The sequence below is a fragment of the Bos taurus genome, chromosome Y, assembly GCF_002263795.3.
Source record: "Bos taurus isolate L1 Dominette 01449 registration number 42190680 breed Hereford chromosome Y, ARS-UCD2.0, whole genome shotgun sequence".
NCBI lineage: Eukaryota > Metazoa > Chordata > Mammalia > Artiodactyla > Bovidae > Bos > Bos taurus.
The window spans coordinates 57,673,304-57,686,624 of record NC_082638.1 but is presented as its reverse complement, the minus strand read 5'-3'; positions in this window follow the sequence as shown (position 1 = coordinate 57,686,624).

The following is a 13,321-nucleotide window of genomic DNA, read 5'->3' as shown; positions in this document are numbered from 1 at the left end:
CATCCTTTGCTGCCCACTTCTTCCTGCCCTCAGTCTTTCCCAGCATCAAGGTCTTTTCCAATGAGTTGGCTTTTCACATCAGGTGGCCAAACTATTGGATCTTCAGCTTCAGCATCAGTCCTTCCAGTGAATATTCAGAGTTGATTTCCTTTACGATTGACTGCTGAATCTTGCTGTCCAAGGGACTCTCAAGAGTCTTCGCCAACACCACAGATCAAGAGCATCAATTCTTTGGCACTCAGCCTTCTTTATGATCCAACTGTCACATCCATACATGACTGCTGGAAAAACCATAGCTGTGACCAGATGGACTTTGTCAGCAAAGTAATGTCTCTGTGTTTTAATATGCTGTCCAGGTTTGTCATAGCTTTTCTTCCAAGGAGCAAATATCTTTTAATTCTGTGGCTGCAGTCACCACCCACAATCATTTTGGACCCCAGGAAAATAAAGTCTGTCACTGTTTCCATCGTTTCTCCATACAACTTTAACTGTGTCTCACAATTTTTGCTGCATAGTTTGTTCATTATCATTCACTTCAAGTATATCCTAATATTCTCTTCTTAAGACAAAGATTATATATTGTATGGGCTTCCCTGGTACCTCAACTGGGAAAGAACTTTCCAGCCAATGCAGGAGACACAAGAGGCCTGGGTTCGATCCTGGGTCAGGAAGATTCCCCTGGAGAAAATAATGGCAATCTGCTCCAGTAGTCTTGCCTGAAAATTCCATGGAGATATATATTATGGATTAATGTAGTTAGTGATATTTTCCAAATGAATGGCATTTTAAAAGATGTTTCTTTGTCAATTTCTCATGATTGCATATGGTCAGATCACACAATATAAATATTATTGATCCTTTGTATTTGAAGATTTCAATTCAGTTAAGTGTACCATACTTTAGATTTCCATTCCAGTGAAGTCAAAATGAAGAGGGTGTGATGTAGACAAAATACTTGCAATGTCTAAAATATATATCTGTGAAATGACCTCCATTAAGCCTCACAATTATTCCAGCATCTTTCAGTAGGGTACCTTTAACTAAGTTCCAGGTTTTATGCAAATTTTACCAGCTTTTCCAAAAATGTTCTTTTCCAGTTTCATATTCCCATACAGGATACTGAACTGCATGAGGATATATAGCCAAAAGCTACAGATACCTCCCTTAGTTTACTCTGGTCTATAGCAGTTTCCTAAACTTTCCTTGCTTTACATGACTTTTGACAATTCTCAGGAGTCCTTCAGGGACAGGCATTTTGCACAATGACTCTCAATATGGGTTTGATATGTTTCTCCTGGTTGCACTGGGGTTTATATATTTTTAGAACTATACCTCCAAGGCAAAATATCTTTCTTATCACTTCCCATCAAGGATTCATACTATCAATATGACTTACCACTAGTTCCTCTGCTATAAAGTTATCTCCTTCCCTCTGACATATTCTGTTCTTTAGAAACAAGTCACTAAACCCAGCCTACACTTGGGGAGGGGCATGGACTCTCATCTTGAGGAAAATATCTAAGAGAAACACAAGTTACTGAGTATACAAATTAATTGAAACTCATTTATAAGGAAGATCTGGTTCTTCTAGCCATATCTTTTCATTTTAAATTAATTTAATTAAATTAAAGTAAAGACTTAAGAGGTTTCCCAGGTGGTGCTAGTGGTAAAGAACTTGCCTCCCAATGCAGGAGATGTAAAAGACACCCAGGTTCAGGAAGATCCCCTGGAAAGGGAAATGGCGACCCCTGCCCATATTATTGCCTGGGTAATCCCATGGAGAGAGGAGCCTGGCAGGCTACACTGATGAGGTCACAAAGAGTCAGACAGGACTGAAGCTGCTGAACACACACAAAGATTTAATACCTCAGTCACACTAGCTACATTTTAACATCTCCAAAGTGGCATATTAGACAAGGACATAGAAAACATATTCATTGAGAATTCCCTAGTGATCTGGTTGTTAGGGCTTTGTGCTTCCACTGCAGGGGGCAGAGATTCCATCCCTGGTTGAAGATCTAAATCCCTTAATCCTCACAGCAAAGCCAAAAAAAAAATCCTACCAGATGAACACTCCATCTGAAAATTCAGATAAAGGATATAAACAGGTAACCTCAGAGAAGAGAAACATACGCATTTATATATGTGAAAAGCTTGTTGTCCTTATTAGGGCATACATGTAACAATTATTTAAAAGTTTTCTATTGCTGCAGAAACTTCTGGGAATAGCACTGACTTAGATCATTGTTTTGCCAACCTTTCTTCTTTTCAAATGTAATGCACATTAACACATGAAACTGCTTTATCTCCATCTCAGAAATTTTCTGTTTTCAATATCATTCAGCTTAAGTATTTTATTTTTCCCATAACAATTTCTCTCAGGACCAGTAAGTTATTCAGGTTCAGAAGCAGGAGTAGGAGGAGCCTAAACCACAATATTAAAGAAGCTTGTGAGTTACAGATGGAGAAGGTAATGGCACCCCACTCCAGTACTCTTGCCTGGAAAACCCCATGCTCAGAGGAGCCTGGCAGGCTGCAGTCCATGGGATCCCTAAGAATCTGACATGACTGAGCGACTTCACTTTCACTTTTCTCTTTCATGCATTGGAGAAGGAAATGGCAACCCACTCCAGTGTTCCCAAGGATGGGGGAACCTGGTGGGCTGTGCGACCTATGGGGTTGCACAGAGTCAAACACGACTGAAGTGACTTAGAAGCAGTAGTGAATTACAGAGGCGCCACTTTTGCACTTTGGGTTCCTGGCAATCCTTAATCTATCCTCAGCCTGGGTGAAGTTATATTGCTTCATTTTCAAACTTTGGGAGTTATTTCCTCCGTATTTATCTTTCTAGGGTTTTGTTTGGCCATGCCATGGAACCTGTGGGATCTTAGTTCCATAACCAGGGTGTTGAACCCTGGCCATTGGCAGTGAAAGCATCAAGTCCTAACCACTGAACCACCAGGGAATTCTCATATCTTTGTCTTTCTTTCTTTCAAATATTTATTCATTTACTTGGCTGTGCTTGGTTTTAGTTCCAGCACAAGGACTCTTCAGTCTTCACTGTAGCATGTGGGAGGCAGGATTTTTAACTGTCACATGCAGTATTTTTAGCAGCAGTATGTGGGATCTAATGCCCTGACCAGGGAATGAATTTGGACTCCCTAATTGGGGAGCACTGAGTCTTACTACTGGACTACAGAGATGTCCTTCCCATGGTCAAACCCAGGTCTCCCACATTACAAGTGAATTCCTTACTGTCTGAGCCACTGTAGCTTTGACTATAACAACTTTGGTCAGCAGAGTGATGCCTTTGCTTTTTTTTAATGCTATCTATGTTTGTCATAGCTTTTCTTCCAAGGAGCTAGCTACTTTTAATTTTGTGGTTACATTCACCATCCACAGTGATTTTGGAGTTCAAGAAAATAAGATCTGCTGTTATTTTCACTTTTTCTCCATTTGTTTGCCATGAAGTGATGGGACCAGATGTCACAATGTTCATTTTTTGAATATTGAGTTTTAAGCCTGCCTTTTCACTCTCCTCTTTCCCTGTCATCAAGAGGATCTTCATTTTCTGTTATTAGTGTGGCAGCATCTGCATGTCTGAGGTTGTCGCTATTTCTCCCAGAAATCTTGATTCCAGATTGTGCTTCATCCAGCCCAGCATTTTTAATGATGTACTCTGCATATAAGTTAAATAAGTAGGGCAACAGTACACAATCTTGACATACTCCTTTCCCTATTCAGAACCAGTCTCTTGTTCCATGTCCAGTTCTAACGGTTGCTTCTTGACCTGCATACAGATTTCTCAAAAGGCATGTCAGATGGTCTGGTATTCCCATCTCTTTAAGAATTTTCCAGAGTTTGTTGTGGTCCACACAGTCAAAGGTCTCATCACTTCATGGCAAATAGACGAGGAAACAAAGAATCAGTGACAGACTTTATTTTCTTGAGCTCCAAAATCACTGCAGATGGTGACTGCAGCCACGAATTTAAAAGATGCTTGCTCCTTGGAATAAAAGCTATGACAAACCTAGATGGCATATTAAAAAGCAGAGACATTACTTTGCCAACAAAGGTCAGTGGAGTCAAGGCTATGGTTCTTCCAGTAGTCATGTATGGATGTGAGAGTTGGACCATAAAGAAGCCTGAGCACCAAAGACTGGACACTTTTGAACTGTGATGTTGGACAAGACTCTTGAGAGTCCCTTGGACTGCAAGGAGATCCAACCAGTCAATCCTAAGGGAAATCAACCCTGAATATTCAGTGGAAGAACTGATGCTGAATGTCCAATACTTTGGCCTCCTGATGGGAAGAGTCAACTCATTGGGAAAAAAAAACAAACAAACAAACAAACCTGATACTGGGAACTATTGAAGGCAGGAGCAGAAGGTATGACAGAGGACACGATGGTTGGATGGCATCAGCAACCCAACGGAACGAGTTTGAGCAAGCTTTGGGAAATGGTGATGGACAGGGAAGCTGGCATACTGAAGTTCATAGGGTCACAGGGAGTCAGACACGACTGAGAAACTGAACAACAAAAGCCAGGCAGGGTCTCTATGTACAGCTGGCTGAACCTCAATAGGGCTTTTTTGAATTTCTGGAGGTGGGTAGAACTTAATTTTTAGCCAGATCCCTTGCTGCAACACGTCTGGAATATTTTGTGTTTGTAGTCAATCTTCTTTGTAGTTTTTCTGGGTGACACTTGGGAGTCAGTGTTCCTCACAATGATGGATGCTGTCTCTCTCAGTCCCAGCTGAACTGAAGTTTGGATCATGACCTCTGTTTCAGGAGGCAACCCTCACAATTGCTCTGGCTTTTTGAAAGACTGATGATTCTTTGTTTGGTGCTCTGTCTTTTCCTTCATTTTCAAACACTGTAGCCAGCACTTGGAATATGGAAAGACCCTCTTATTTCAGTGCCTCCAAGTGTGATTTATGAAGGATGTCACCAGTTTGAAAATTTCGAAGCAAAACAGACAAAGCAAATTGTTCATGTTTCCATGCCATATTCTAAAACGTACCTCTACATTGGCCAAGGCTGACAGTCTGTAATTGCAAACACGGCACACATAGGGCATTTTGCCAGGTTTGTGACTGTCCTTCATGTGCTATAAGAGAACCTGATCTGTTTTGAAGGACAATTCACAGATATAACAGACCGTGGAGGGCTCCCGGGAAGCATGGACACTTTCAATGTGACACTGCAACTGGAACAGGGTGGGAAACTGGTGGTGGCAGTGCTGGCAGGTAGTGTGGATTTCCCAGCTGTCACCCTTCTGCCTCTCCAGGTCCAGATGGTTCCTCACATGGGTCATAAACTTGACATTTTTTAGAACTCTCAAGCAACTGAGGCATTTAAAGACTGTGTGAGTCTTCTGTTCTGACTGCCCATCTCTTGTATGCTGTCCATAGTAAAAGTCATCAAGTAACATGATCAGATTTCCTTTCATGGGATCAACAGTCTTGCTCTGACTTGCAAGAGTCAAAAAGTCCGTTTTCTCCAGCCCCTCCAACTACATGTTCTGTCTGGATCCATAAGACTGAAGCATGCCTGGTCATTTGCGTGAGTCTGTGAAAATGATGCCCCGCGGTGAACATGGCTCGGTGAGGTCAGGAGACCTTCCAAGGTCATAATCGTGTCCTTTGTAGGAGAAATACCTACAGGGGCCATGGTGGAGGCAGGTCCCCCTGGGATTCCATTGCTGAGTTTGGGTCTTTTGGGATTCCCACTGTTACATTTTACATCTGAAGTGGGACATTGCTTTGAATTAAGAGGACTTTCATCCTTGCCTGCTATTGAGAGACTAGCTCCAGATAGACAATGAGGCCGCAGAGAGAGCAATTCTGAATTGTGAAGCACAGCTTCCAGAGAGCTCGTTTTATAATCAGGTTTAGATGAAGGCTCGAAAATAACAGGACTGTTTTTTCCTCCCCATTCAGACTGAGAAGCTAATGATACAGCCACTGGTTCTGATGCTGGGGTCCTGAGATTTGCAGGTTGCAATGTGCAGGAGGGATCTGGACTCACGTGGCCCTTCTTTCTTCTTGAAGATGCATCCCTGGTCACTCTGTTCAAAATGTTAGAAATGACTGGCTTTGAACTTGAAATCACTCTGACAAAGAGAGTTTCAGCATCCTCATTGACATGCTGCACTCCAACAAAGATGACCTCAGCATCATCATTATCCTCATCTCTGGGTTTGGACCCTGCGGTCTTTGTCTCGGGTTGTGGTCGTGCTTGTGCTTCCTCACACAGGAAGAGATGGGCCATTTTACAATCACTTTTGGCTTCAAGTGGCCACTTCCAGTGTATTTTCCACCTAAAGGCAACCACAGAACAAGGTCATCCCCTCTGATCTCAGGTGTCACTTTCTGTGGTTTCAGTTAACCCTCAGTTGTTCACTGAAAATATTAAATGGAAAACTCCAGAAATACATAACTCATAAGTTTTAAATTGCATGTCATTCTGAGGAGTAGGATTGGAATCTCACACCATCCTGCTTCCTCCTGCCCAGAAATGTGAATCGAACTTAGTCCTGCACATCTCACCCATTTGTCACTCGGTTACCACAATGACTGTTGAGATGTCACAGAGCTTGTGACCAAGTCACCCTTATTTTACTCAATAATGGCCCCAAACCATAAGTGGAGTGATGTTGGTTATTTAGACATGCCAGAGAGAATCCTTTAAGTGCTACCTTTAAGTGAAAAGATCAAAGTTCTCAATTTGATATAAAAAGAAAAAAAAGTATGCTGAGGTTGCTAATATCTGTGGTGAATGTGAAGCAGAGAAAAGAAATCTGGGTTAGTTTTGCTGTCAAACTGCAAACTGCAAAAGGTATGGCCACAGAGCATAGTGCATAGTTAGGGTGAAAAAAAAAATCACGAAATTAGTTCAGTAATATATTTTACATAGAGACTACATTCACAAAACTGTTATAAAAATATGTTGTTATAATTGTTCTATGTTATTATTACACCTTCCCTGGTGGCTCAGATGGTAAAGTGTCTGCTACAATTCAGGAGACCTGGGTTCCATCCCTGGAGAAGGAAATGGCAACCCAATCCAGAATTCTTGCCTGGGAAATCCCATCACAGAGGAGCATAGTAAGCTGCAGTCCATCAGGTTGCAAAGAGTTGGACACGACTGAGCAACTTCACTTTCACTTTCCTGTTATTATTAGGAAGTTGCCAATCTCTTACTGTTCTTTTATAAAATAAACTGCATCACAGGTATGTTTGTATAGAAAAAACCATTGTGTATATAGGGTTTGATACTATGTGTGGTTACAGATGTCCACCGGGGGTCTTGGAACTTATTCTCTGCAGATAAGTGGTGATGATTATATTTCTTCCAAAAGACAAAATTAGTACCTGATTTAATCATCAGCTGAAACATTGAGATAACTATTAACACCCTTAGACATAAGGAAACATCTCAAACTCAGTTAAGTGACATGATCATTTTAAACTTCCTTCTCCAGACCCTACTTTTGCCTTGTCTCCCCATAGTGGCCCCAGTGCTCCTGTTAAACTCTACAGGAGAGCTGGTAGGCACCACTTTGCTTATAGATCTCCAATCTCACTCAGAAATGCTGACCAACATAAAATGTCCAAAAGAGCCCCCAGCTGTCCCTTGGGGGTGCCCCTCACTCCCTCCATTCTCTGAGTCCAGAAGGCTCCAGACTCTATACATGGATCAAAAAAAAAAAAAATTCCAGAAAGTTCTCATAGCAAAACTTGAACCTGCCTCATGCTGGCAACTATATATACACATACATACACACACACACATACATACATACAAAATACATACATATGCATATATACACATACATGTATATGCATATACATATATGTGTATATATATAGCATGTACATTGTACTTGAAACTATTTACACAGCATTGGCATTGTATTAGGTATTACAAGGAATGTGGAGATGATTTAAAGCATGTGGGAGCATCCCCTTAAGTTACGTGCAAAGACTATACCATTTTATATAAGGAACTTGAGCATCCATGGATTCTGGTATCTGTGGGTGCAGGGTTCCCAGACCCAATCTCCCAAGGGTACCAAGGAGAGAGGACAGGGCCTTCTCAGGACTTCTGCTACTCCCCCTGCCTTGGACACTGTCTCAAGTACTGTCACCCAACTCCTGACCTGCTTCAGTCCACAGTTTCTCTGCCAGGCTTCCCTGACCCTGATGTCAGAAATCACAGCCTCCCCCAACTCACATGCCATATTCAACTCCAGAGCTATTGGGTTGCTGTATTGTTGTTTCTAGAACAAGTTCTGGTGTCTGTCAGTGCTACATGTCTGCTGCATAAATAAACAGTAGCTGTTATGAATACAATCTTTTATCTGTACCACAGGCTTGACCCACTAATTCCTGGCTCCCCAGGTTCTTACACTTGATCTTAGCAAAGAAGCTGACAAGCAATTTCTCCAAGCATTTAATGAATTCCAAATCTTAATGAATTAAAAGTATCATGCAAGGGAGAAAGTCAGCCAGTATGTAGTTGGATGCTGACAGGGGCAGTAGTGGTCATTGAAATAAAAGGTTTGTAACACAATTTCTCTCCATATAATACATTTGTTGATAGCTTCCATGCTGTTAACATGTTTCATTGACATTAAGGGACATTCTACAGTTTACATTTGACCATTTCTGATACCAGATCACATTTCATCAGCAGCATATTATAGTTTGTTTGGTTGTGTATAAATGATAGCCCTAGGGGTAAAGGTCTCTCCTGACAATGCAAAAGATGTAAGAGATGCAAGTTCCATCTCTGGGTCAGGACGACCCCCTGGAGGAGGGCATGGCAACCCACTGCAGTATTCCTGCCTGAAGAATCCTATGGACAAAGGAGCCGGGTGGGCTACAGTCCATAGCGTTGCTGCTGCTGCTGCTGCTACTAAGTGGCTTCAGTCGTGTCCGACTCTGTGCGACCCCAGAGACAGCAGCCCACCAGGCTCCACTGTCCCTGGGATTCTCCAGGCAAGAACACGAGTGGGTTGCCATTTCCTTCTCCAATGCATGAAAGTGAAAAGTGAAAGTGAACTCGCTCAGTCGTGCCCGACTCCCAGCGACCCCATGGACTGCAGCCCACCAGGGTCCTCCGTCCATGAGATTTTCCAGGCAAGAGTACTGGAGTGGGGTGCCATTGCCTTCTCCAAGTCCATAGTGTTGCAAGGAGTCAAACATTACTGAAGCAACTGAACACACTCACATACATATGTATATATGTGTATATTTTATAGTGGTATGAAAAATAATTCTGTGGGACTTCCCTGGTGATCCAGTATTTAAGACTCCTCACTTCCAGGCCAGGGTCATGGCTTCAATCCCTGTCAGAGACCTATGATCCCACATGCCACTGGGTGTGGCAGAAAAAAAAAAAAAGAAAAGGAATAATGCTGTATTTTACAGCTGATGTCATCTTAGATTTAATGGAAATTTCTGTTTTTCATAAGCAGAATCCAGCCTACTAAATTCATGTCACAAGTCACTAATGGGATGCTAGCTGCATTATATAGGCAAATGGTTTAAACAGGAATACAAATTGGCTTGCTTCCTGTTTGCTTTTTCTCCCAACGAGCAAGCTAAGAATGATTTTTAGGTTTTAGTTTTTTGGTTTTTTTTTTAACTTTTAAAAATATATTTAATATTTTTACGTTTTTTTAATTTGGGGGCAAACAAAGGAATATTTTGCGATATGTGAAAATTATAGGATATCTAAATTTCAGTGTCACAAATAAAGTTTTATTGGAACACAGCCATGATCATTTGCTGCTGCTGCTGCTGCTAAGTCACTTCAGTCGTGTCCGACTCTGTGTGGCCCCATAGACAGCAGCCCACCAGGTTCCCCTGTCCCTGGGATTCTCCCGGCAAGAACACTGGAGTGGGTACCCGAGGCTATTTCACTCTGCTAATGGCAGAGACTGCATTGGCGCTTAATGCCCGTTTACTCTCTAGGCCTTTACAGAGCAATTTTGCACACTCATGGCTGTAGAGAACAAAATGAAGCATTCCAAACCCCATGGCTCACCAGCTCCTGAAGTCCAGTTGACTCAGTGCAGCTAAACACTTCTTATTCTGAGTCCCACTGGAGGATGAAGCTGGAGTATCTCTGTCTCCACGCCCCAGAAAGATTTCTCTGGAAATATCAGCACTGCTTCCTGTGTCCAGTGTCCATGAAACTCCTACCTGGCTCTCCAAAAGCCTTTTCTCAGTGAGGCTGGATCAGGAGATTCCAAGCCTTTGAAAGCCCATTCTAATCCAATCCATAGTATCCAAATGGTGCTCCAATCAGGTTTCTGAGCCAGTTTTTCCCCATGGGATCTTTCAACTAGAAACCTTTCTACCAAATTGTTAAAGAGAGGAAAGAATGTGGGTGCGGCTGCAGGGCCCCACCCAGGGGCTGTTTTCCAGGTCTCAGGGTGGTGAGAGTCCCCACTTCCCTCTCTGGCATCCAGAGGCCCACCATCTTATCTCCAGTTTATCTGCATCTTTAGTTATTTGGGATTCAATAGCTTAAGGGCAGGGGAAGGTGGTCCACATAGCTATTCCAACAGAGCTCGGGCTGGTATCAGGAATGGAAAAATCAGGGGTTCACCTCCAATACCAGAAAATTCTCCAGCTGCAAACAGCAAACCCCTGTCCTCTTCTGGGAGCAAGGGTGGTGGGTTGGGGGCGGGTGGGCATGGTGAGGAGAGCAGAAAGCAAGCTTACTCCCAAATGATCTGCACTTGAAGACTCAGCACCTGCTGGATTTCAGGGGTCCTCACTGTGGATCTTCATGCTGAACCCCAGGAGCTTTTTCTAGGCAGGGGCTCATGCTTTCTTAAACCAGGTCAGGGGTGTCAGGTCACACCCTGGTCCCCATCCTTCTGCCTTCCTCACTCACTCCCCGTCTTCTCTCTCCTTCCCCTTTGCACCACCAAGATTATATCTCAAGCTTTCCTTCCCACTGCCTTTACAACCCTGTGCACACAGATACATAGAGGGAGGGAGGGTTTCAGAGTAGAAATATGTGTATTTCCATTCCTTATAAGGTAACAGAGTCACTGAATTAGAACAAAAATGAACTTCACTGATGAACGTGATCTCAAGTGTTGTAACCAGATATAACATCAAAAACACTGTTCTTATCAAATCAACATGTGTTCACCTTAAATTTACACAATATGTGTCCATTACATCTCAATGAAGCAGGGGAAAAAAATACAGAACTGACCATTAGAAAGAGCTCGTTTTAGACTCTTTTAAGACGGTTGATGGTGAGTGCTGTGCCTAGTTGCTCAGTTGTGTCTGACTTCTTGCGACCCCATAGACTGTAGCCAGCCAGGCTCCTCTATCCATGGACTTCTCCAGGCAAAAATGCTGGATTGCCTTGCCATGGCCTTCTGCAATGTTGGTGAGTATCAAAACCCAAGGCTAGGGACTTCCCTCGTGGTCCATGGGTTGAGAATCTGCCTTCCAATTTAGGGAATGTGCGTTTAATACATGGTGGTTAAGATCCCATATACCAGAGGGCAGTAGAAAGGACAAAGGATCCTGCATGCCATGACTAAGACTCGAGGCAGCCAAATAAATGAATAAAAATATATATATTTTTGAACTCTATGCTCTTTACATTCTTCTGGATGTATTTGTAAGCATGATATTAACAGTTTTATTTATTTATGGATACACCATGAGACTTCCTGCAGGATCTTAGTTTCCTGACCGGGGACTGAACCCAGATCACCAGAGTGATAGCATTGAGCAGTAAACGCTGGTTTGCCAGGGAATTCCTAGTTTGATTACTTAAAGGGTTTATTTTTATTGTATGCCCAAAGGTACATCCTTTGCTGTGTTTACACTTACAATAAAAACATTTTGGATGTCAATTTTAAAATGTTTGCAAAAACTTAGGGGAAAGGAAGGAAAATGTTGACTACATATTTATGCTTCTAGGCTTCCCTAATGGCTCAGACAGTAAAAAGTCTGCCTGCAGTAGAGGAGACTGGAGTTTGATCCCTGGTTCAGGAAGATCTCCTGGAGAAGGGAATGGCTATCCACTTCAGTATGCTTGCCTCGAGAATTCCATGGATAGAGGAGCCTGGGGAACTACTATCCATGGGTTTGCAAAGAGTCAAACACAACTGGATGACTAACACTTTCATTTTCATATGCTTCTAAAGATTGTTCAAATCTCAGAATCACCTGGGACATTATTAAACATAGAGATTCCAGGGCTGCATATCATACCTAAGAAACTAAAATTGCCTGAGGAGGGGGCCTGGGCATCTGAAAGTTCAATGTTTGCCTCACTTGATTCTGATGTGACGTGAGTCCCAGGGTGTAAAATCATCCAATACTTTGGGAAAGATTGATCTCTGGTGGTTCAGCAGTTAAGAATCCACCTGTTAATGCAGAAGACCTGGTTTCAATGAAAGGGTTGGAAAGATCTCCTGGAGGAAGAAATGGCAACCCAGTCCAGTATTCTTGCCTGGGAAATACCATGGACAGAGGGGCCTGGCAGGCTACAGTCTATGGGGTCACAAAAGACTCAGACACAACTTAGCAACTAAACCACAACAGTGAAAGTGAAAGTTCCTCAGTCGTGTCTGACCCTTCCTGACCCCATGGACTATATACAGTCCATGGAATCGTCCAGGCTAGAATACTGGACTGGATAGCCTTTCCTGTCTCCAGGGGATTTTCCCAACCCAGGGATCAAACTCAGGTCTCCCACATTGCAGGCAGATTCTTTACCAGCTGAGGCACAAGGGGAACCCAAACAACAGTAAAAACATGCTTAAAATATCCAAGAATTTACTCCTTCAGGAGACCCTGAGGGTTGAGGGTCAGGAATTAATTTTTTCTTCATGTGACACACTGAGCACCTGCCTTGGGAGAAGCGTGTTATTGGTAATTCAATAAACCAATCAGATGTTGTACCTTGAGCTGGGAGCTTCATCCTCCCCACCACTCTTCAGAGATTCTAGGACCTCCACACTCTGTCCTGGGGCTTCTGGATGTCCTTCGTACTAAAGGAAGTTAGGGTATAAGCAAAGCTCAGAGATCTGGATCCAAACTTCTCAGTTTGGGCCACACTTGCAAATCTCCTGGGCTGTGCTTTGTAACCCTCAGTGAATCTAAGGATTTCCCTACGTGTCTTGTGTAAAAACATATTCTCGTCCAACAGTTGTGAGTGGGGCCTGAGAGTCTTGAGTTTCTCACAAACTCCAGGTGTTGCCTAGGCTGCTTAAGGTGTCCATATTAAACAGTGAGTACTAGAGAGTTTTGAAAAGTACTGATTGATTTT